At 47.1% G+C, this 26,026-nt stretch overlaps 1 long non-coding RNA gene across 1 annotated transcript; it reads right to left on the minus strand.

The window, feature by feature from the left end:
- Positions 1 to 10,600: 10,600 nt before the first annotated feature.
- On the minus strand, positions 10,601 to 17,975 carry LOC146355255 (uncharacterized). The gene is made up of 3 exons (XR_014788606.1): positions 17,547 to 17,975; positions 12,949 to 13,110; positions 10,601 to 11,869 (listed from the first exon to the last, which is right to left on the minus strand). It is a non-coding gene; the product is annotated as an uncharacterized LOC146355255 (long non-coding RNA).
- Positions 17,976 to 26,026: the final 8,051 nt, after the last annotated feature.

Genomic DNA, 26,026 nt, shown 5'->3' on the forward strand with positions numbered 1-26,026 from the left:
TTAAATCATGAAGTGGCGGAAGCTTGGCTTGTTGGTAAAGCACGGGAGACAGCTTCTTCAGTCCCATGAGCTGGGAATGTATAAACAATTATCACTTGTTGGTCTGTTTGGGTTACAAGATCCAGGCATTATGCTAGAGATGATGGTTTACATATATTTGTTATTTTTTCCCTTCCATTTTCTTTTAACTCCTTTTTCTTATAATAGACATGATATACTGTATATAAATAGTTAAAGCAATGGTATTCCCCATAGTAACCTATGGCTGTGAGAGCTGGACCATAAGGAAGGCTGAGCGAAGGAAGATAGATGCTTTTGAACTGTGGTGTTGGAGGAAAATTCTGAGAGTGCCTTGGACTGCAAGAAGATCAAACCAGTCCATACTCCAGGAAATAAAGCCAGACTGCTCACTTGAGGGAAGGATATTAAAGGCAAAACTGAAGTACTTTGGCCACATCATGAGAAGACAGGACACCCTGGAGAAGATGCTGATGCTAGGGAAAGTGGAAGGCAAAAGGAAGAGGGGCCGACCAAGGGCAAGATGGATGGATGATATTCTGGAGGTGACGGACTCGACCTTGGGGGAGCTGGGTGTGGCGACAGCCGACAGAAAGCTCTGGTGCAGGCTGGTCCATGAAGTCATGAAGAGTCAGAAGTGACTGACCGAATAAACAACAAACGCTGTATATAAAATTCCAGTTTGTGGGTGTATAGAAATGTACACACTCATATATATATTTAGAAATGATACTATCTAAAATATAGATAGTATAAAATATACTAGTGATTTTTGTTGTTTTCTTTTTTCTTAGTAATTCCTTCTTTTTCTTTTAATTATTATGAGTATTATTATTATTATTATTATTATTATTATTTTCAAGACTGTGATTAGTAATATTCCTGGTTGGTGGATTTTAGCTTTACCATTATATGTTAGTTGAAAAGCATTTTATGGCTAGGGGAAAAGAATTGTCTGCCTGGCTCCTTGTTATAATAAATCCATGGATATGTTACTGAAATAAGATGGATTACCTAGGCTGTACTGAATTGTAATATTGGCAATGGTATAATCTTTTAAGTAGCGTGATACTTGAAGTTTATGTGTAAGGGAGTCTAAATTTAACCCTTTTATGTAACTTTTTAAAAATACCTTTTCTTGTTCCCTGTGTTTTCCTGTTCTTTCACTGTTTTCCTTCTCTTTCCTTTTTATATTTCCTTTTTTGTTTTTGTTTTTTGGTTGTTGCTGTGTCCTCAAGAATACCGTAATGTTGAAAACTGTAGATGGTGATTATGTTGTTGGTTTTCTTTATTTCATTTATAAAGATAAAAAGTAGAATAAAAATTAAGTCCAAAAAAAAAAAGACAGCTGAAGGTGAGCGCCTCTTGGCTATGGCAAACAGCGATCAGAAGGTGATCATTGAGAAAGTCCTTGTTGCTTTGTATGCAACAAGAGTTTTTTCATCCCCGGGTGCTGTGGTTGCGGTGAGGCATTTGTTTATGACTGCCTTCTTTCCATCTTGCGCAGCCTGGGCAAGAAGTGTACCTGTCGCTTGGACTGGCCTGAATTTCGGCCGGGCGAGGCGGGAAGCCTCCCCTCCCAGCCTGAACTTCGGGGGGAGAGCAGCGAAGCGCCTCCCCCCCACTGTGAAAAGCTGTGAGACCAGGTAAGTGGGTTTCGTGCACCCCTAGATTTCGGTGTCAACCATCTGGTGAAGTCCATGTATAAAGTCATCTCTTAGGTTGTTGGAAGAGAGTGTTTGTTATGCACAGTGAGTTGTCTTGGCAAAATTCTATCAGCCTATGTCCTGCTTCATTTTGTTCTCCCAGACCATGCTTGCCTGTAATTCCACGTGTCGTGTGACTACCCACCTTAGCATTCCAATCTCCTATAATGAAAATAACATCTTTTTTTTTTGGCATACTATCCAGTAGGTGCTGCAGATCCTCATAGAACTGATGTACTTCTGCTTCTTCAGCATCTGTGGTTGGGGCATATATTTGGATCACTGTGATGTTAAATGGCTTACCCTGAATTCGAATTGAGATCATTCTGTCATTTTTTGGATTGTATCCAAGCACTGCTTTAGCCACTTTATTATTAATTATGAAGGCTCCTCCATTTCTTCTGTGGTCCTCTTGTCCACAGTAGTAGATCTGGTGGCCATTTGATGTGAAGTGGCCCATTCCAGTCCATTTCAGTTCACTGACCCCCAAAATGTCTATATTTAATCTTGACATCTCCCCAATAACCACATCCAATTTGCCCTGGCTCATAGATCTTACATTCCAGGTTCCTATGGTGTGTTGATCTTTAGAACATCAGATTCGTCGTTCACCACCAGCACCATCGGCTGCTAGCCATCTTTGAGCTAGCTGAAAAAAGCTAGCTTTGAGCCATCACATCTGGGGCTAGTTGAACTTATCCTCTGTTCCTCCCCAGTAGCATTTTGACCATCTTCCGACCTGGGAGTCCCATCTTCCGATGGTATACCGACATATCTCTGGCTGTACTGATCCATTTAGTTTCCATGGCAAGAATACTGGGGTGGGTTGCCGTTTCCTTCCTCAGGGATCGTATTTAGTCTGACCTCTCTGCCATGACCTTCCTGTCTTGGGTGTCCCTTCACGGTTTAGCTCATGACGTCATTGAGGTGCTCAAGCTCCAGCACCATGACAAGGTAACATTCTCCTTTGCTGGATTCTCAAATGGTAGGCAACTTTCAATCTTACTGGTTTCTCTTTGAACTCCCTGAAGACATTTCCTTTGTAGTCTGTTACTGACAATTAGCATCTGTAAGACCCACTGAAATAAAAGGATTAAAGAGTCGTGGATAGAAGCCTCTTGTCTGTGTTTTGATTTTGGTGTGGTTGCGGTGAGGCATTTGTTTATGACTGCCTTCTTTCCATCTTGCGCAGCCTGGGCAAGAAGTGTACCTGTCGCTTGGACTGGCATGGCATGCATACTTCTGAAGGGTGGACATACAGTTCACAGTTGATTCACTCAAACTAGACAAGACTTCAGTCTCATCGATCAAGCCTGACAGCACTGTTGGATCTCTTTTTAGATCTGCTGACATCGTCACCTGAGATGAAGTGTCAGTAGTTAACCACGCTGCTGTTGACTGTGTAGACAAGCTGCTCAAGGAGCTCACAAGCAATGACACTCCATTCAGTGGCAAGGCTATTGGGCTTGGTGGTGACTTTAAGCAGACCTTGCCTGTCATCCCATATGGTGGCCCTGCAGCCATCATTGGCCAGTCGGTCAAGAAATCCAGTGCCTGGAACTAGGGATGGGCAAATTCCCTGTCTTCTGGTCCGTGGGGAATCCACCCAGGGAGGAGGTGATCCGTTCCTCCCCCTGGAATCCTCCAGAGCCGGCTCCTTTCTGCGGCGATTCCGTGGAGCCACACGCCAGCTCCATATTGCTGTGAGGAATGAATACAGCTGCAAATGGCATAGTGGATGCCACTTGCAGCTATAAAGTGCTTAGTTTAACCTAAATGCAGCTGTAAATGGCTGCAATTAGGTTAAACTAAGGGCTGTACAGCCGCAAGTGGCATCCACTATGCCATTTGCGGCTGTATTCATTTCTCACAGCGATACGGTAATGGCGGCCACCATTACTGTATTGCCAGTGATACGGAGCCGGTGTGCAGCTCTGTGGAATTGCTGTGGAGAGGAACCAGCTCCGGAGGATTCCGGAGGGAGGTGGAAGTAAGTGATCCATTCTGCTGCGGGCTCTGGAGGCTGGATTCTTTTGAATCTGGCCTCATTTGGGTCCGCGGCGGAATTCTCCGCCATCCCTACCTAGAACACTGTAACCAAATTTCACCTTACTCACGACATGTGCACCCTGGAGAGTGAATCTGAATTTGCTGCCTACCTTCTGACTGTTGGTAATGGTACTGTGGAAGAGTTCCCAGCTGTTGGAGAAGACATGATCAAGATCCCAGACTCGTGCATTGTTGACGAGGACATTGTCACTGCTACCTATGGGACTGACTTTAGTGAGGCAGCTGTACCTGCTTATGCAGGCAAGATCATTCTGTGCCCCAGCAATGAGCACTGTAACTACATCAACCCAATGGTATTGGAAGGAGAGGGAAGGACCTACTTGAGCACAGATGAAGTCACTGGCAATGATGCCAGGTTTTATGTGCAGTGCCCTTCAAAGTTCCTAAACACTCTCAACCCAAGTGCATTGCCGCCAAGCAAGTTGACTCTGAAGAAGGGTGCTCTGGACTTTGAAAATCTAGCTGTGATAGGCTACATAAATCATAACGCTATTTGCGTTGCCCTTATTTTCTCCGTAGTCTATGTAAATCTTTACGTAGACTACCCGTGCCCAAATAAGGAACGCAAATGGCGGCGCCCATGGGCGCCGCCATTTGCGTACGTGTTTTTTTTTTTCAAACTCAGCCGTGATAGGCTATGCAAAGATTTACGTAGCCTGTCATGGCTGACTTTGAAAATCTAGCCGTGATAGGCTACGTAAATCGTTATGTAGCCTATCACGTGTGTGTGTGTTTTTTTACATAACTTTTTTCTTCCGCGGCCGGGGAGACGGGGCGCTTCCCCCTGGCCAGAATTTCGGCGGGGAGGGATGGGGCGCCTCCCCCCCGCCAAGAATTTTGGGGTGAGAAACAGAGCGCCTCCCCCCCCACCGAAAACAGCTGCGGGACCAGGTAAGGGACTTTCGTCCATCCTTATTTTGCGGGTAACCAATTGGTTCAGACACAATTGTTTCACGGAAATTCAGTTCAGCACCAATATAAAGTTTTTAACTCTTTCTGTAGATTATCTCACCTTCCTGGATATTGTCTGGGCTTCCTTGTGTTTTAGGTGTGAAAGCTGCTGTGCAGATTATTGTTCCTTGTTGGTGTGTTTTATTGACTCTTTCAGAAATCCTTTGTTTTTAAGCTGCTTGGTGCTTGATTTTATGTGCTGTTTCCAAGTTCTTTAATTTTACTTCCGATATTATTATTGTTGTTAAGAACAGATGAAGAGCGCTGCTGGATCAGACCAAGGGTCCATCTAGTTCAGCATTCTGCTCACACAGCAGCCAACCACCATCTGCCTCGGGGAATGCCACAAGCAGGCCATGAGTGCCACAGCAGCCTCCCACTCGTGTTCCCTTATCTTAGAGGAATGGGAATTGAGCCTACTGTTTGACATTGTCAACCAGCCAACATTGAACCCTACTCTAAATCAACAACTCGTGGAGGACAACTCAGGTTACTCACCTTGGACTCTTTCAGCAAATTCACTCTGCTGACTCAATAATTCCATCAGGCAAACACATTTCCCCTAACATGTACATCTTAGAAGAAGATTGTTGTAGCTGTGGAAGCCCAGCTCTTTACCACACATTTTTACAGAAACACATCCGCTACACAGTGCTAGAATTCCAGGGTTCCTGATCGTCATTCCTGTGCCAGTTCTCCTGCCCATTCCCCAAAGACCACTCCCCCATTCTCACACATTTTTAGAAGCACTGTGACTTCTGATCTAGTGATTTTGGTTGTTTGGCGTGTTCCGAGTTCACTTTCACACCCGACTCACCTAACCTTTCTGTGCATTATGGACTCACCTCCTTTCTCCTCAATGAGTTTCTTTCTGCTGCTTTTCAGTGTCAGCTTGCAACTCACTCTAAAGTGAAAAGTTGGGTACTGAGCTCTGACTCTCTTACAAATAACACCCAGGGAGATGGTAGCTGCCCATATGTATGTATGTGAAGGCCAATGACCACATGGTTTATGCCCACACCATGGTGGGGGCTATATTTTGGCATGATGTAGAATAAATGCTAGGGGTCAAAGGCACCTTGCTTTTAAATCCAATGTGTGTGTGTTTTAATTGTATGTTTTTTCTCTTACTCTTGGTGTGTTTAATCCTGTTTTGGAAAATTAATAAAATCTTTTTAAAAAAAAGACAAGTTGCTTTTGCATATATTGACAAAGCAGGAATGTGATTATTACAGTTCTCCTGTCTTTCGGCAAAGGAAAATATATAAGAACATAAGAAGAGCCATGCTGGATCAGACTACGGGTCCATCTAGTCCAGCATTCTGTTCACACTGTGACCAACTAGCTGTCAACCAGGAAACCACAAGCAGGACACAAGTGCCCTGAATATAGTCAATAGCAGCCTGGCTCTCAAGAAGACAAAGAAATGCAGGGCTCCATGGAGTAAGGGCAGCAGTTCAAAATCCCACCTTTCTCTCCCTTGCAGTACTAAGTTCAGCATAGTCCCACCCATGTGCAGGCATTCTACCTGCACATAGGGATGTACGAAAGTGACTTACCTTTCGCGGATTATGTTGATGGTGTGGGGGGAGGCGTTCCGTGGAGATCCGCGGAGCAGCCGGCCCGGCCCGGCCAGGCCAAAGCCATCCACAGCCGGATTTCTGGCCGCGGAAGGCTCTGGGTAAAAACAAAAAACCCCCCCAAAACACAACCAACCGCGTATGCAAATGGCGGCGGCTATGGCCGCCGCCATTTGCGTTCCTTCTTTTTGGCCGTCTTAATCTACGTAAATATTTATGTAGACTATGACGGCGAAAATAAAGGGGAATGCAAATAGCGTAGCTGGCGCTATTTGCGTCCCTTTTTCATTCACCATTTTAGCCTACGTAAATCTTTACATAGGCTAAAATGGCGAATCAAAAGGGGACGCAAATACCGCCTGCTACGCTATTTGCGTTCCCCATTATTTTCGCTGCCATAGTCTACGTAAATATTTACGTAGATTAAGACGGTAAAAAGAAGGAACACAAATGGCGGCGGCCGTAGCCGCCGCCATTTGCATACGCGTTTTTGTTTTTTTTAAACCCACCCAACCATGATAGGCTACGTAAAGATTTACGTAGCCTATCACGTCTTTTTTTTCTTTCTTTTTTCAAATGATAGACTATTTTCTATGATAGGCTATGTAAATCTTTATGTAGCCTATCACGTCTTTTTTTTTTTTTTACACAAGCCTGGCAATGGCAGCGGCGGCAGCTGGTCGGAAGACCGGCCGCCGCCACCGAAGCCGCCGCCGGAGCCACCGCCGGAGCCGCTGCCGCCTGGAAGATCCGCCCCAGGTGAGTCTCATCCCGGGGGGGATCTGCAGGGGGGCGGGGGGTGGCAGGCCGTTCCGCCACAGAGTTCAGGGGGCCGAATGCACTGGCATTCGGCCTCACTGAGATCCATGGCGGAATTCTCTGACATCCCTACCTGCACAACTCTTCCAGGGATTTTCATCAGCTAATTTCTGATGAGTACATTTTCCCCTGCATCCTAACTCTCTTTATATGCTAGGGGTCAAAGAGACTTTGCTTTTGCATGAATTGGCAACTGCTGAAGATGAAAAGGGAACACAATTATAACAATTCTCCTGACTATTGGCAATGGAAATATACAAGTGACCCTGGATATAGTCAATACGAGCCCGGCTATCAAGAAGGCAAATGCAGGGCTCAGTGGAGTAATGGCAGTAGTTCAAAATCCCACCCTTCTCTCTCTTGCAGTACTACATGCTGGATAGTCTCGCTAAGGATGGACGAAAGTCCCTTACCTGGTCCCGCAGCTTGCTTCGCGGTGGGGGGGAGGCACTTCAGTTCTCCCCCTGAAATTCTTGGGGGGGGGAGGCGCCCCACCCCTCCAGGCCGAAATTCAGGCCGGGGGGAAGCGCCCTGTCTCCCCGGCCGCGAAATAAAAAAATTATGGGGGGAAAAAAACACATGATAGGCTACGTAGTGATTTACGTAGCCTATCACGGCTAGATTTTCAAAGTCAGCCATGATAGGCTACGTAAATCGTTACGTAGCCTATCACGGCTGACTTTGAAAAAAAAAAAAGTGCGTACACAAATGGCGGCGCCCATGGGCACCGCCATTTGCATTCCTTATTTAGGCACGGGTAGTCTATGTAAAGGTTTACGTAGACTACGGCGAAAATAAGGGCAACGCTCTTTGCGTTGCCCTTATTTTCACCGTGGTCTACGTAAACCTTTACGTAGATTACCTGTGCCCAAATAAGGAACTCAAATGGCAGCGCCCATTGTCGCCGCCATTTGTGTACATGCTTTTTTTTTTTCAAAGTCTGACTTTGAAAATCTAGCTGTGATAGGCTACGTAAATCGTTACGTAGCCTATCACGTTTTTTTTTTTTTTACTGGGAAATGGCAGCGGCGGCAGCCGGTTGGAAGACCGGCTGCCGCCGAAATGCCGCCGGGACCCGCCGCTGAGAGGGACATTCGACAGAGGTAAGTCCCATCCCGGGGGGGCGGTGGGGCGGAGAATTTCACCACCGATTTCGGGGGGCTGAATGCATTGGCATTCGGCCTCCTGGAGATTCGTGGAGAAATTCTCCGCCACTCCCATCTGCAGGCATTCTACCTGCATAACTGTTCCAGAGATTTTCATCATCTATTTTCTGATGAGTATGTTTCCCTAGGCCTCCTCTTACTGCATCCTAACTGTCTTTACTTGCTCTGTTATTGACTAACTGAATAATTCCATGGTCCATCTAACATTCCGTTTCCAATTGCAGCCAGACAGCCAAAGCTGCGAGCCTACAGGAAGTGTCAAAGGGATGGGAAGCCCCTGCTGTTTATCCGCACGCTCCATTTAGCTCCATGTCCACTGCTCCTTTGACCAAGTCTTTTGTCAATCCATCTACCATGCTAACGGCCATCACCAGTCAGGCACATCATCTTGTGCCCGTGAGGCTTTTTCAAACTCAATGGCCAACACCAGGAGGGAGACTATTAGTCAACCTTCACAAATCTATCCATCCCTTAGGACAGCCAACTGAGCCAACCCCAAAATGGCTGCTGCAAGTTAATCCCAAGCCATAGATTCATACCCTTGGATGCACTTCTAAACCACGTGTAGGGTTGCAATCAATCCTTGCCATTTTTATCCATTTATTGACAGAATGCTTTAAGAGTTGCATGGAGATGAACTGAGATAGAACTAACTATCTGATGGACTTTCCTCACCACCACTACATCTCTATGCTTAATAAAATGGACCCTGTCAATTACTACCTCTCACCGGGGAAAAAATATTTTAAAATATTGAACTGGTTGACAAATGGGCACCCACCTGAAATGTTAGAGTCAACTGTGCCAAGTGGCAGTGGACTCACCTACCTCTCGGTGCTACCTCTTGGAGTGCTACAAGCTCTCCACACATGCAGAGACAGCACTACTTCCATTCTTTTTTTATGTCAGATTTTTTGTGGTCTGAGAAAAAGCAAAAGTATCATAGAGAAACTACACACGTGCAGGGGTTCCATGTTGATACCACATAGACTGAATAGACTGTGGTAATTCTTCCCTACATAACTACCACAGAAGCACCTTCTTTCTTTCTAATCTTGATTCATTGTTTATTCTCTTGGTTTTCCCCACAAACACACTTGGTTTTTTCCTTTCAATTCATCCTATCTGACAAAGATTCCTGTCCCCACTCCCCATCTCCTTCTGTCTCATGCCTATTACCTAGGTTATGCACCCATGGGGATTCATTTAAACCATTTGTTCAGTGCATAATATATTTTCAGCCCTCTTTGTAATATTTGGTGTTGGTGGTGATGATGGTGATGCTGATGGAGAAGCCACTGGGAGCACCTCAGAGGAAGAAGGAAGGTGTGGCAGCAATGATACGTTTGCCTGCAGAAGATACCTCTTGTTTGGAAGCTGCACAGAAGATGGGAAGCCACGCTGGCAGAGTGGTTGTGGGATAAGCAGGCAGGAATTCCCTTCCTGGCCCCAAAATGCATAGTGATGGTGCCAAAATTCAAAATCAGTTGATTTATAAGACAAATCTGGCATGTTTGTAACTCTTGAATGTATAACTAGAACTGATTAAGATCAACGAACATTTTAACATTTCCTAATTCAAATTGAGTTAATTTCTATTTTTCTCCCCACTGGTATGGATATGGTTGGGAGTGATCTTAGCAAGCATGAAATAATACAAAATGGTTTAAGGGCTTTTAAACCATTTTCTCTTTATTTTAGGGATGTCAGAGAATTTCGCCATGAATCTCAGGGAGGCCAAATGCCAGCGCATTTTGCCCCCCAAAATCCGTGGTGAAACGGTCTGCCCTCCCACCCCCCCCGGGACGGGACTTACCTTGGGTGACTCTTCCTGGCGGTGGCGGCTCCAGCGGCGGGTCGGCAACGGTTTGGTGGCAGTTCGGCAGCGGCGGCTGCGGCGGCCAGTCTTCTGACCGGCTGCCGTCGCCGCCATTTCCAGTAAAAACAACAACAACAAAAAAACATGATAGGCTACGTAAAGATTTACATAGCCTATCACAGCTAGATTTTTAAAAAATACCATGATAGGCTACGTAAATGTTTATGTAGCCTATCACGGCTGGGTAAAAAAAAACACGGTGTGGACGCAAATGGCGGTGCCCATGGGCGCCGCCATTTGCGTTCCTTATTTTGGCACGTCTAGTCTACGTAAACATTTATGTAGACTACGGCAAAAATAAGGGGAACACAAATAGCGTAGAAAATAAGGAATGCAAAATAAGGAACGCAAATGGCGGCGACCATGGGCGCCGCCATTTGCGTACGCGTGGGGTTTTTTTGTTTTTTTTTTACTCAGCCATGATAGGATATGTAAACATTTACGTAGCCTATCACGGCTGACTGCAGGGACGCAAACGGCGGCAGCTACAGCCGCCGCCATTTGCGGACCCGGCCAGCCAGGATTCGTGGGGGGAGGGACAGAGCGCCTCCCCCCCAGCCAGAATTTCGGGGGGGAGGGACGGAGCACCTCCCCCCCAGCCAGAATTTCGGGGGGGAGGGATGAAGCGCCTCCCCCCCGGCCAGAATTTCAGGGGGAGGGACGGAGCACCTCCCCCCCACCTCGAATCACATTTTGTTAAAAGGTAAGTGACTTTCGTACATCCCTACTTTATTTATACATTTTTCTTTAATGCATAATTCAAAGTCACTCTCAGTTTATATGCTCTGTGTTAGTAACAGCTAACTGATCAGACAAAAACATCCTTGATTTCTTTGAAGTTACAAATAATCTGAATATAAGCAGCATCTTTATGCAGTGTCTGACTGCTGACATATCATATCACTGCACGCTGCACTGCAAGTTCCCAGGCAAAGATTCTTTCCCAGCCTGGCTGGAGGAGATCTTTTCAGCAGGAGACATCAAGGGCTGAACACGGGACCTGCTCTACACAATCCAAGTATTTGACCACTGAGAAATTTTCTAAAGAGAAATCAGTTTCCTGCTAGCACAAAAACATTATCTCTCCATGGATGGGACTATGCAAAACTCAAGGTATGAAAAGTGCTGATGGAAAGAGGCTACAAAAAACTCCAATCAGTTGCAAGATTAAAAAAAAAACAGAAAGGGGATTAAAAAAAGGCCATGATCAGTAATCATTGCTGAATATGTTGATGACTATTGTTAGTATTATTATTAGTAATAGTAGTAGTAGTGGTAGTATTAGCACTACAATACTGTAAATGGGATGCAGGAAATGGGTGAATTTCTAAAATAGTAGTCCAGCTGACATCTAATACAACAAGTGTGTAGTCATGCATGAGTCGTGTCTATTTGCTCTTGATCCTGCTGATATCCTGACATCTAATTTGTTCCATCACTCAGGATTGTCTCACACAGCAAATAGCTGCACTGTGCTTGCAAATGGCTATACATCCTACAGCTGTTTCCAGGCATGATTTGTTTTTGTTTTTTTACTATATCAGTTATGACTTCCATTTCATTCATTCACTTGCACTTGACATTTGATGCAAGATCTTTTGCATTCTGCTTTCTAAAGTCTTGTCCTGTTCTTCAGATCTTTCTCTAAAATGGGTGGAGCAGGGTCTTCTTGGGATTTCTCTGAAACAGAAAAAAAGAACAGAGTGGAAAAGAACTCATCAAGAACGATCAACCCTTCAAACAGAAGATCAGATTGGTTTCCTAACTTTTATTTTGAACTGAAATGCATCCACAGAGGACTGTGTTAATGTGACGTAAAGGTTTTTGCAACTACATGATGCACATAGGTGGACTCATCAAGAGGGCAGAACTAGCTGTGGCTGTCTGCTGAATGTACAATTGGTCCAGACCGAAATTGGCTGCCCTGTAAACTGTGAAAGGGCCCTCAGGTATCCACGGCTAAGCTTTATGTTCACCAGCGATTTGTTATACCCATAGTGATCCAAGATGTCCTTTTTTTAAAAGAAGGGATCTAGAATGTCAGGCCTTGGGGCCAAATATGCCTCTTCAGGGGGTCCCAATGCAGCCCTCTTGGGTTCCCCAGAAGGCCACACCCCTTTCCCCAGGAGGTTCCACCCAGTTTCTTCCAGCCACCAGTTCAATAGTTTCCAGGCATTTGTGCAGCTTTTCCCCACTCTCAGAAGTGAAATCTCTCCTCGCGCTGAGGTACTGGCAGTGAAAGCTTTAAGCTAAAATATGATGGTATTATTGGCCCACCCACTTTTGCCTTCGGTCCCAACCATTACTTGAATAAAGCTCCTGGGAGCTTCCCCAAAGTGGAATTCTGCCCTTAGGCCAAGAGAGGTTGTGCACCCCTGTTTTAAAGCAATGTTACACATGGACACCTAAAATCCTGAGCACACAAACCATTAAAAAACTAGAACCCTCTAGGTCAGTCTTCCCCCACCTGGTGCCCTCCAGATGCTTGAGACTTCAGTTCCTATCATCCCCAGTCTGAATGGACAATAGTCAGCAGTCCTGGGACTTGTAGTCCCAAACATCTGTAGGGAAGACGGTGGGGAGAAACGGCTCTCAGTTCACAGTGCAGATGCTTTATGTTTATGATATCCCTTCCCATTTCTACTTCTGATCGGATTACTGTATGGGTCTTTACGCCCCTAGACGTGCAGGTTCCAATCAAGATCCCATTAACTGCAAATATCTACACATCCTCTCTAAATCAGAGGACCAAAACACACTTGTGGGCATTGCTTTCAGTAGATGTGTTGCCAAGAAATCGCACTGAGGATTGGGTGACAGCTGTTTGAGTTGGGGTGCTTCTGCACTGATGCGGAAGAATTTGTTTAGTAGAATGGTAGAGTAGCCATTGTTCCTCTGTCCATTTAGAACCAGTGGGATTCCTGTGGGTGAAATGAAGAAATTGTGGTCATATTACAGCCAGAGACTCTACTATTAGGGGAGGCACACCGCACATGACGTAGAACTATTGACACCAAACTCAGCATCAAGTTCCCATCAGACCATTCTCAAAGTTAAAGTGCTGTTGGTTTTTTGGACCACTCATCAATTTATCAATGGGAACAATTAGATCTACATACATTGAAATATGTTTGGATATGATGGATTATGTTTTATTGATTTTTCCATGTGGAAGAGAAGCCAATATATCCCCGAACTCCAACCATTTCATGGACATCAGATGGTCCTTGGTCAAACTGGCTGTCACGGAATGCTGCTTTTTGGCCCAGATCACTCATGTTCTACTGTAAATGTAGTCACAGCTGATACCAGACCAGCCCTACCATTAGTCAGAGTGAGGCAGCTGCTCCAGGAAAATGATTTGGGGTGTCAGGAAAGGACAGCAAAATGTTACCTCTTTAATTTATAATTACTGTAATTGACTGTAAGGGAAGGGATGTAGTGCTCATGGGACGTTGTGCCTCTGGTGCCAAAATAACTAGGCTGGCTTTTGTGACCATGCACCCTGACTTGGGGAAGCATGCCTGTGATTGTGCTTATATCATGCCGCTTCGGAGGAGATGGACAACCAGCGGACTCTCCCATCCATCTCCTCTAGCCAACCCCTGGCCTCCTCTCCCTCCTTATCTCATTCAGTAGCACATCACCCAGATAAGCTCAGCCACATGAGCAGAGAGAAAGACAACCCCCTCTAGTCGGTGTGAAATCGCTAACAAATCTCTTCATTAAGGAAGAGGATTTATCACAAAAGTACTATAAAAGATGAGAAGGAAAGCAAAGCAGGCACAAAAACAGAACACAAATCTTACTCACCCATGATAAACTCAATTAGAACTTCAGTAAAATGCAAATAATGGAAACAAAGCACCTCTAAAAGCTTAAAAATGTCAGAAACCCAACAAAAGGGAACTGCCCCTGCCAAATGGGAAATAGGCACTGGAAAACAGCTCAGCATCACAGTGCTGTTTACAGTTCCACCTCAGGCAGTACAACGCCTTGAGCCAATTTTCACCACAGTCTGGGGTTTGCTGCCTGTTAATGAAGCAAGATTTGAATGTCCTTAGGTGTGAGTCTCCAGCCTGAACACCACTTGGAGCTGTCTGGGATCCCGCCTTCAACCTCACCTCTTGTTTTAAACCTGAACTCCCACCGGAACCACCTGCTTGGGATTCAACCACCTTCTGCATGTGGAAGAGAACAGTTATGGGTAGGGATGTACAAAAGTCACTTACATTTCCGCGGATTATGTTGATGGTGCGGGGGGAGGCGTTCCGTCCCTGCCCCCAAAATCCTGTACGGGGGGGAGGTGATCCGTTCCTCCCTCCTGGAGTCCTCCACGACTGGCTGTGCTCCACGGCAGCTCTGCGGAGCAGCTGGCCAGGCCCAGGCCAGAGCCGTCTGCAGCTGGATTTCTGGCCACAGAGGGCTCTGGGTAAAAAAAAAAAAGCCTCTCTGACAACAAGTATTTCCAGTAGGGATGGCAGAGAATTCTGCCACGGATCTCGGTGAGGCCGAATGCCAGTGCATTCGGCCCCCCGAACTCCATAGCGGAACAGCCTGCCACCCCCCTGGGAAGAGACTTACCTGGGGCGGATCTTCCGGGTGGCGGCAGCTCCGGTGGCGGCTCTGGCGGTGGTGCGGCGGCGGCAGCAGCGGCCGGGCTTCTGACCGGCTGCCGCCGCCGCCGCCATTTCCAGTGTTAAAAAAAAAAAAAAGACGTGATAGGCTACGTAAATATTTACTAGGGTTGGCGGAGAATTTCTCCCCGAAACTTCGGGGGGCTGAGCACCAACGTGTTCGGCCCCCTGAACAAGTTTCGGGGAGAAATTCTCCGCCTCCCCGCCCCCGCCCCCCCCGGGACGGGACTTACCTTTCCCGAATGTCCCTCCCGGCGGCAGGTCCCGGCGGCGGTTCGTCGGGGTCTTCATCAGGGGCGGGGGCGGCAGCCGATCTTTCGACCGGCTGCCGCCGCCGCCATTCCAATAAAACTAAAAAAAAAAAACGCCCCCGTGATAGGCTACGTGACGATTAACGTAGCCTATCACGGCTAGATTTGCAAAGTCAGCCGTGATAGGCTACGTAAATCGTCACGTAGCCTATCACGGGTGACTTACAAAAAAAAAAACGCGTACGGATAATGGCGGCCCCCATAGGGAGCCGCCATTCCCGTTCCTTATTTGGTTGCTGTAGTCTACGTAAAGATTTACGTAGACTACAGGGACCAAATAAGGAACGCGAATGGCGGCTCCCTATGGGGACCACCATTTGCGTACACGCTTTTTTTTTTTAAGTCACCCGTGATAGGCTACGTGACGATTTACGTAGCCTATCATGGCTGACTTTGCAGATCTAGCCGTGATAGGCTACGTTAATTGTCACGTAGCCTATCACGGGGGCGTGGTTTTTTTTTTAACTTTTAATTTCGCGGCCGGGCGAGGCGAGGCGCCTCCTCCCCGGCCTGAATTTCGGCCGGGCGAGGCGGGAAGCCTCCCCCCCAGCCTGAATTTTGGCTGGGCGAGGCGGGAAGCCTCCCCCCCCCGGCCTGAACTTCGGGGGTAGAGCAGCGAAGCGCCTCCCCCCCCACCGCGAAAAGCTGCGAGACCAGGTAAGTGGGTTTCGTGCACCCCTAATATTTACGTAGCCTGTCATGGCTAGGTTAAAAAAAAAAAAAGACGTGATAGGCTATGTAAATCTTTACGTAGCCTATCACGTCTGACTTTAAATTAAAAAAAAAAATGTGTGTACGCAAATGGCGATGGCTACAGCCGCCACCATTTGCGTTCCTTATTTTGGCCTGTCTTAGTCTACGTAAATATTTACGTAGACTAAGACGGTGAAAATAAGGGAGAACGCAAATAGCGTCCGCTACGCTATTTGCGTTCCCCTTATTTTCGCCGTCTTAGTCTACGTAAATATTTACATAGACTAAGACGGGCCAAAATAAGGAATGCAAATGGCGGCGGCCATAGCCGCCGCCATTTGCATATGCGTGTTTTGTTTTGTTTTTTTAAAGTCAGACGTGATAGGCTACGTAAAGTTTTACGTAGCCTATCATGGCTGACTACAGGGACGCCAACGTCAGCGGCTACAGCCACCATTCGCATCCCTGCTAGCCAGCGGCTGGATGTCCGGCTGCTGGCGGAGCTGGCCAGCGGCTCCACGGAATCCCTGCGGAGTGGAGCTGGCCGGTGAGGATTCGGGGGGGGGAGGCGCAGAGCCCCTCCCCCCCCCAGCAGAACCCAGTGGAGCCAGGTAAGGCAAATTTCGTACATCCCTAATTTCCAGCAACTTTATCTGATACACCAGCTGAGGACTCTTGTGTACACATATAGACTAGTTACAAACATCCATGCTCTGGTAATAACTAGGATTGACTGCTGCAATGTGTTGTACATGAGGACCCATTAGGGATGTCAGACAATTCCGCCTCGGATCTCAGTGGGGCTGAATGCCAGTGCATTCGGCCCCCCGAAATCCATGGCAGAACAAAGCCCCCCCACCCTGCAAAAGGCACGCAAAACGGGACACTTACCCAGTGCCGTTCACGCTGCTTTGTGAAAGAGGAAAGCCGCAGCCACCATTTGCTTCATCACTATAGCTGTGATAGGCTACGTAAATATTTACACAGCCTATCATGGCTAACGCAGGGATGCCATTTGCATCCCTGCGGAAGCCGTGATAGGTTGTGTAACTATTTACGTAGCCTATCACGGCAAAATACAGGGACGCAAATGGCGGCGGCTACAGCTGCCGCCATTTGCGTCCCTGTGGGCTGCCCAGTGGCTGGATGTCCAGCTGCAGGCGGCTCCGGCTGGTGGCTCTGCAGAATCTCCACAGAGCGGAGCTGGCCAGAGAGAATTTCGGGGGGAGAGACGGAGCGCCTTCCCCCCACCGTGAATGTCACCCTTCAAAAAGGTAAGTGACTTTCGTACATCCCTAGGACCCACGTCCCTGCACACTGTGGTCCTGTTCCTCACCACACAGCTGTTATTTCTTAAGTTTTAAAAATCACACATGAAATGGACTCACACATTTAATATCATGCCTAGTTTGGCCTATCGCTACTTTTCCCAAAAAAGAATATAGGAAGCTGCCTTATGATTCCATCTAGCCGTATATGGTTGACACTGGCTGGCACCAGCTCTCCAGGACTTCAGGCTGGAGGTTTTCCAGCCCTACCTGGAGAACCCGGGAGTTGGATCTGGGACCTTCTGCATACAAACCAGCCATGGCCCTTCCCCTAAGAGACTGTTCTGTAGAATGGGGCTCCCCCCAACCCACACACTCCATTTTAATTCCAGCCTGACAAAATATAACTCTGCTCAACAGTTCAAAGAGGACAGCTCAGTTTACCAACCTTGGATTCCTTCAGCAAGCATCCTACTGTGATCACGCACCACCCCAGACACTGGTTTTCAGTGCTTCCTTGTTCCATCTTTTCTTGGTTTTGAGGTTCCCACCCTAACACACTGGGCTCCACAGCCCACTTCCATCACTCTCATGGGCCAGGAAGGGTCATCAGCATCAAAGTGGTATCCTGGCTTCATATAGACTCCACAGTTGGTTGGATCCTATTGCAAGGGTATAAACTAGCTCCTCTTTGCCACTCCTTTTCTTAAAAAAATAATCCACTGGATATAGTTTCTTGTGTGCTCAGTTCTCCAAGCACTTCAAAAAATAACTAAAAAAAACAGTGCTAGAAATTGTGGTTCTTGTGCCACCTTTTCGGCCCTTGCCCAAGCAACTCTGTTCTGAGTGGTGTTGCTGGAGAGTCTGTGCTGCTTCCAAGTCTCACAAGTAAGAACTACTTATATGCAGCTGACTGTGTGTGTGCATGCAGGAAGGGCAATGACCACTTGTCCTTACACTCTGTGAGAGAGGCGGGGGCATCTTGGCAGGGTAGGAAGATATGCGAGGGGCCAGAGACCTTGTTTGGGTTGGCACAGAGCAGGAAGTGGTGCTAGCCTCAAAGGGCCACAACTTTGGAAATGTAGCCCTGATCCCTGAGGAACTGCTATGGAAAAGGGAAAAGATGCAGAAAGGGAAATACCGGGACAACGGATCAGGAAGATATTATGGAAATCCAGAACAAAACCGTACAGCAGAAGGCAAGGATGTGTCCACACTGGGCATTTACTCTGAAACTGCCGCTCTCTATTCACTCACTTTTTATGGGACATCTTTTTTATGGGCCCTGTCCGGAGAAGCTGACCTGGCACCTGCTTTATTGCCATTCCGGCACCAGGCAAAGGCCCTTTAATTTTCCCAGGCCTTTGATGTGTGCAGTGGTGTATCAGGCAGTTTAGCCTTTCCTTCAGCACCATATGTTTTTTAATATATCTTTTAATTTGTGCAAATGGGCTTTTTGGCCTGTTGTTATCAAACATCCTCTCCAGACACATTTATGAGTGTGCACATGTTTGTAGATACACCCACTGAGGTCTTTTGAACTCTGGCAGTAGTCTTGGCGGAGCTGACCCAATGATGCACACACACTAGGGATGGTACAGGTGCTCAGCTGAGCCAGGAGTCCAATGGACTCCCCCTGCCTTGCTCGCACCTCCGGGCTGTGCCTGCCAAGCTGCTGCCCCTGCTTCCCCCCCCCGCCACGCTCGCCGAGCCACCAGCACCTACCTGGAGCCATTCCCAAGCATCTGTCGTTCCCACAGTTGCCATTTTTTTGCAAAATGGTGACTCAGGAACTTGTTTAAATGTAATACTGAGCACATAGTGGCATTAAAGGCCGTATCTACTGTCAGGATCTGCTTGACCTGGGAAGCTTTGCAGCTCCACCTGGTGGCCAGATACAGAGGGCAGCCTGGTCCACACTGCAATACTTGCAGGATTAAGCACTGGGCCTCCAAGGGCTCACAGGTCCTCTAATGCAGGCCAGCTGGGAGCTTCAGGAAGCCCTATAAAGCTTTGCCACAGCAACATGAGCCTTTGTGGTGGCAGCATTGTGCTTTTGCCTCTTGTCTTGCTACGGTCTTGCTGATACTTGACCCTTGCCTATTGTCAGGGTGGACACTGAGCCCATAGAATCCCAGAGTAGTTCTGATTCTGAGGAAGAGGAGTCGCTCCTGGGAGAGGAGTGCGCTCCTCTTTCCCAGGGCCAACAGCTGACGGAGATTCCTCCCACCGGCATTCCTAGCTTAGATAGCAGTCCTGGGAGTGACAGAGTGCGGGAAGCAGACTTGATGGATGTGCGACGCCGACGCAGAGAGTGGCGCCAAATGGAGGGCGCGGAAAGGAGGCGTAGTGCCCGGTTGGCGCGCAAACAATGGCTGCGCCCAGAGGATCCAAGGGAAAAGGGGAGGGACTCTCCCTAGCCCTTAAGTTCAGGGGTCTGCCAGTAATTCCCTTTCAAATGGGGACCAACTGTTACAACGTAGGGCATAGGTACTCTGCTGCTCATATCTAGTTGCTAACAGTAGAGTTGTTAAGTTGTAAAAGAGGAATAAAGGTTTGAAAATAATCCATTTGTCTGTGTCTGGACTTGGCTACTGGATTAGACTGAGAGAGGCCACCAAGGAGCCCTTGACAGCTATTCCCAATGACGTCTCTGCCCTTGTCCCTGCAGCACTTTGCCAGTAATCAACCTTAGACTGCTCTGCTCCCTGTTCTCACCTCTGGCCTGCCCAAGTCTTGCCTGTGTCTGACCCTTGCCTGAGTAACCTTGGCTCTCCGCCCACATCCAACACCTCTGCCCCCGGTGTTCTAGTTGAGGACATCTGCTGCTCACATCCCGGACCTGACATCTACACAATATTACAGGAGTAAATGGGCATGCAAGCAGGTCTGGGGGCACATGAGCAGGGGTAGCAACTAAGCAGGTGCCTGGAGAACCTGGACGGGGGGTGTCCGTCCATCCATCCCTAACACATACACACAGGTCCTTTTGAAACAGGGAACTTTATGAAGTAGACAAGAATAAAAATGTACACAATGCTTCCTCTGGGGAATTAACTGGTTGGCATAGGGCACTTAAACTCTAAAATGGATTGAATTAGTTCCTGTATTATGAATAGGGATGTTGGAGAAATCCGCCGTGGATTCAAATGAGGCTGGCTTCTTTGGAATCTGGCCTCAGGAATCCATGGTGGATTGGTACCACTTACCTCCACTCCAGGAGGATTGGAGGGGGAATGGCATTTGGCTGCTTTTTCCATTGGAGCCATTCACCTCCTCTGTGCCAATCGCCATTTCTTTAAAAAAAAAAGAAGGCGATGGGCAGGATTAGGGATGGGGGAGAATTTCTCCCCGAAACTTCGGGGGGCCGAGTGCCACCGTATTCGGCCCCCCAAAGTAGTTTCGGGGAGAAATTATCCGCACCCCCCCGCCCGGGATGGGACTTACCTTTCCCGAATGTCCCTCCCGGCGGCGGGTCCCGGCGGCAGTTCGGCAGGTCTTCGACAGGGGCAGAGGCGGCAGCCGGTCTTTTGACCGGCTGCCGCCACCGCCATTCCAATAAAAGTAAAAAATAAAATAAACGCCCCTGTGATAGGCTACGTGACGATTAACGTAGCCTATCACGGCTAGATTTGCAAAGTCAGCCGTGATAGGCTACGTAAATCGTCACGTAGCCTATCACGGGTGACTTACAAAAAAAAAAAGCGCGTACGGCTAATGGCGTCCCCCATAGGGAGCCGCCATTCGCGTTCCTTATTTGGTCGCCGTAGTCTACGTAAAGATTTACGTAGACTACAGCGACCAAATAAGGAACGCGAATGGCGGCTCCCTATGGGGGCCGCCATTTGTGTACGTGCTTTTTTTTTTTAAAGTCACCCGTGATAGGCTACATGATGATTAACGTAGCCTATCATGGCTGACTTTGCAGATCTAGCCATAATAGGCTATGTAAATCGTCACGTAGCCTATCACGGGGGCGTTGTTTTGCTTTTTTTACTTTTTATTTCGCGGCCAGGCGAGGCGCCTCCTCCCCGGCCTGAATTTCGGCTGGGCGAGGAGGGAAGCCTCCCCCCCCGGCCTGAACTTTGGGGGGAGCAGCGAAGCGCCTCCCCCCCACCGCGAAGCAAGCTGTGAGACCAGGTAAGTGGCTTTCATGCACCCCTAGGCAGGATGTGCCCATAAACGTATACGCAAAATAGAGCCGCGAATCTTGTGTATAAGTCTATGCGTCCCTTAAAAAAAAAATGGCGATCAGTAGGATGTGCCCATAGACTTATACGCGAAATAGAGCCATGAATCTTGTGTATAAGCCTATGGGCACTAAACGTATATGCAAGATTCACAGCTCTATTTGTGTATAAGTCTATGGGCACATCCTGCCGATCGCCTTTTTTTTTTTAAAGAAATGATAATCGGCACGGAGGAGGCAAATGGCTCTGGCAAGCAAGGTAAGCGACCCTATAGCCAGTGCGGCTCCGCGGAATCCTGGCAGCCCACAGCCACTGCAGAGGATTCCGGGGGGCGGGGGAGGGATGGATCGCCTCCCCCGCACACGGATTCCCCACCGGAACGGATGGTGGGGAATCCGTACACCCCTAATTATGAGCCAATGGAACCAATTAGCTAGGGAGGTAGTGGGCGCTCCCACACTGGAGGCATTCAAGATGAGGTGGACAGCCATCTGTCAGGGATGCTCTGACTTGGATTCCTGCATTGAGCAGGGGGTTGGACTCGATGGCCTTGTAGGCCCCTTCCAACCCTACTATTCTATGATTCTATGAACAATCCTAGACAAATTAAGGAAGTATACAAAAATGCAAAATGGAGAATGTAAACATTCATTTACCTGGTTTGAATGATTGGAAAATTAACTGAAGTCAACATGGCGGTCAGACCAAGGGCTGAGGTGCAAGGAGGACTCGGTCATGGACATGTGTGGAGTGTCCCAACTGAATTGCGCTAGGACTCCAAGGGAGTTGTGACAGTCAGAGCTAATCAAATTGGGGCCCTAATGCTACTGGGGGTGAGAAAGAGAGAACAGAAAAATTTGGGGCACCCCCACACAAACACACAAATCATCTCACCCTCCAAATTTCAGACAATTGTTTCATGGAAGCTCAGTCCATCTCAAATCAGACACTGTTTTTAACCCCTCCTGACCTTCCCATATATTGTCTGACCTGCCTCATATTTTCAGTGTTGAAGCTGCTGTGTAAATAACTGTTCTTTGTTGGTGTATTTTATTGACTCTTTCAGAAACCTTTTGTTTTTAAGATGCTTTGTTTGGTGCTTGATTTTATCCACTTTTTTTAATCTCATTGATCTTACTCCTGATATTATTATTGTTGTTAGGACTAGAAGAAGAGCCTTGTGGGATCAGACCAAATTCCATCTAGTCCAAATTCCATTACATATGTTTTTAGGTAAATTGCTTTTAAACTTTGTATATTGTATTTTAATGTTTTAACTTTTGTAAACTGCCGAGAGAGCTTTGGCTATGGGGTGATATAGAAATCATCATCATCAATCATCCAACATTGTGTTCACACAGTGGCCAACCAGCTGCCCATGGGGAACCCACAAGCAGGACATGAGTGGAACAGCAGGTCTCGCTCTTGGTCTTATTCCATAGGGTCTTGTTCCATGGGAAAATATGTGCACATACCAGCCTGGAGAATTGATTATTATTGGTCCTGGGGGAGACATCTCATGTATCTTCAGGACCCAGATATGCACTCAACTGTGGCAAAGGTGTCAGCTTCAACCAGCCAAAGGGACATGTGAGGTTTATTTTGTTTATTATTCTTTCCGCATCTATTTATCATCTTTGTGTAATCAATAAAGTGTTAAACTAATCCATTTGTGACTAGCGATGTCAGAGAATTTTGCCATGAATCTCGGGGAGGCTGAATGCCGGTGCATTCGGCCCCCCGAAATCGGTGGTGGAATGGTCTGCCCCCCTGCCCCCCCAGGACGGGACTTACCTTGCGCGAATCTTCCTGGCGGTGGCAGCTCCGGCGGCAGTTCAGCAGCGGTTCGGCAGCAGTTCAGCGGCAGCGGCTGCAGTGGCCGGTCTTCCGACTGGCTGCCGCCGCCGCCATTTCCAGTTAAAAAAAAAAGTGATAGGCTACATAAAGATTTACGTAGCCTATCATGGCTAGTTTTTTAAAAAACACCGTGATAGGCTACGTAAATGTTTACGTAGCCTATCACGGCTGATTTAAAAGGAAAAAAAAACGCACGTACGCACCCATGGCCGCCGCCATTTGCGTTCCTTATTTTGGCACGTCTTAGTCTACGTAAACATTTATGTAGACTAAGACGGCAAAAATAAGGGGAACGCAAATAGCGTAGATGCATTACTGCCAACTCCCCCTGCACCCCATGTGTCAAAAGTTTCGAAAACAGAAGATATAGGGGGATTATTTACGCTGATAAAGACTTTATCTTCGCAATTTATGGAGCAAGCCAAAAGGTTGGATTTAATCCAAAAATCCATCACTGCCTTGTAAGGAGCTGTGGATCTAATTAATGCATCATGGCAAAAAATGGAGATGAAAATTAATGAGCTAGAAGTAGGGATGTTGGAGAAATCTGCCATGGACTCCAGTGAGGCTGGATTCTTTGGAATCCGGCCCCACAGAGTCCGTGGCAAAATGGCCTCCCCCTCTGCCACCCCCCGAAATCCCTCCCCAGGACAGACCTACCTGGCGGCGGATGTGGTGGCGGCAGTGGATGCGGCAGCGGATGCAGTGGTGGCAGCTCCAGCTCGTCTTCCAGGCTCTGCCAGGCTGCAGCGGCCACAAATGGCAGCCATCGTAGTGGCTGCATTAGGCCTGCATTAGGCCATGATAGGCTATGTAAATACTTACGTAGCCTATTACGGCAAACAGCAGGGGTGCAAATGGCGGCCACTACGACGGCCGCCATTTGCAGCCGCAGCAGCCCGGCAGCGGCTGGAAGTCTGGCTGCGGCTGGCCCCAGCTGGTGGCTCCACGGCCTTGCCACGGTGCAGAGCCAGCTGGGGAGGATTCTAGGGGGAGGGATGGATCGCCTCCCCCCCACCAGCGGATCCATGCAGCAGACTGGTAAGTGGGATTCATACATCCCTAGCTAGAAGACCGAATGGCGGGGAATGAAACTACGACACAAGTATGTTTTAAAAATGTCTCTGACAGAATTTCTCAATTGGAGGCCTTCACGCGAAGATCCAATGTACGTATTATTGGGATTAAAAATTTGTCTAATGATGTAAAATTGCCTATTTTTGTGGATAAACTTTTGCATGAGATACTCCCTATCCCATCTGATTATTTACTTGATATTGAGCAGGCATTTCATGTGCCAAATGCTAAAGGGACTGACTATATGATCATAGTCCAATTTACAAAAGTGTCCACAAAGAATTATATGCTGCGTTTGGCAAGAGGGGGTGGAAGCCTTTCCTGGAAACAAGATAAAGTTATGTTATTTCCAGATTACATCAAAAAGGTGATGAATAAAAGAAGGCAATCTATCAAAGCAAAAAATATGGAAAATGAATGAACTTACAATATTACTTAAAATATCCTGCTACACTTTGTATTGTGTCTGAAGGTCAGATGAAGAAGTTTCTAAATCATGAAGTGGCGGAGGCATGGCTGAACGTAAAAATGCATGAGATTTCTGTTACAACCCCATGAACTGGAATTTTTAAACAAGCTTTGTTAACTGCTTGTATTTAGTCTACATGATCCAGGCTAGCTCAGAAGATAAATGATTATACATATATTTGTTTATTTTATTCTCTTCCATCTTTTTTTCTTGCTTTTCTTTATATTTTTTATTATTTTTTTTATTTCAGACAGTAAGAACCAGACATGGAACAACCGATTGTTACAAAATTGGGAAAGGAGTACGACAAGGCTGCATATTATCGCCCTGCTTATTTAACGTATATGCAGAGTACATCATGAGAAACGCCGGGTTGGATGAATCACAGGTCGGAGTTAAGATTGCCGGGAGAATTATCAACAACCTCAGATACGCCGACGATACCACCCTAATGGCAGAAAGCAAAGAGGATCTAAAGAGCCTCTTGTTGAGGGTGAAAGTGGAGAGTGCAAAAGCTGGTTTGAAACTCAACATTAAAAAAACTAAGATCATGGCATCTGGCCCCATCACTTCCTGGCATATAGAAGGGGAAGAAATGGAAGCAGTGACAGATTGTATTTTCTTGGGCTCCAAATCACCATAGATGGTGACTGTAGCCATGAAATTAAAAGACGCTTGCTCCTTGGGAGGAAAGCTATGGCAAACCTAGACAGCGTAGTAAGAAGCAGAGACATCACCTTGCCGACAAAGGTCCATCTAATCAAAGCTATGGTTTTCCCAGTAGTAACGTATGGCTGTGAGAGCTGGACTATAAGGAAGGCTGAGCGCTGAAGAATTTATGCTTTCGACCTGTAGTGCTGGAGAAGACTCTTACGAGTCCCCTGGACTGCAAGGAGGTTAAATCAGTCAATCCTAAAGGAAATCAACCCTGAGTGCTCATTGGAAGGACAGATACTGAAGCTGAAGCTCAAATATTTTGGCCACCTAATGCGAAGAGAAAACTCCCTGGAAAAGACCCTGATGCTGGGAAAGATTGAAGGCAAAAGGAGAAGGGGACGGCAGAGGATGAGATGGCGATTTAGCATCACCAATGTGATGAATATGAACTTGAGCACACTCCGGGAGAGAGCGCAGGACAGGAAGGCCTGGCGTGCTATGGTCCATGGGGTCACGAAGAGTCGGACACGACTTAACAACTGAACAACAACAAGATATGGTATGCTGTATTTAGGTTTATTGTTTGGGGGTAATTGTGCACATGTATTTATATGTTTAGTATAGAATATATTGCTGATTGTTGAGGGTTTATTTTGGGTTATATTATTATATAAGACC

Source organism: Heloderma suspectum, chromosome 2, assembly GCF_057233095.1.
Source record: "Heloderma suspectum isolate Gila_16-S chromosome 2, 16-S_ref, whole genome shotgun sequence".
NCBI classification, from domain to species: domain Eukaryota; kingdom Metazoa; phylum Chordata; class Lepidosauria; order Squamata; family Helodermatidae; genus Heloderma; species Heloderma suspectum.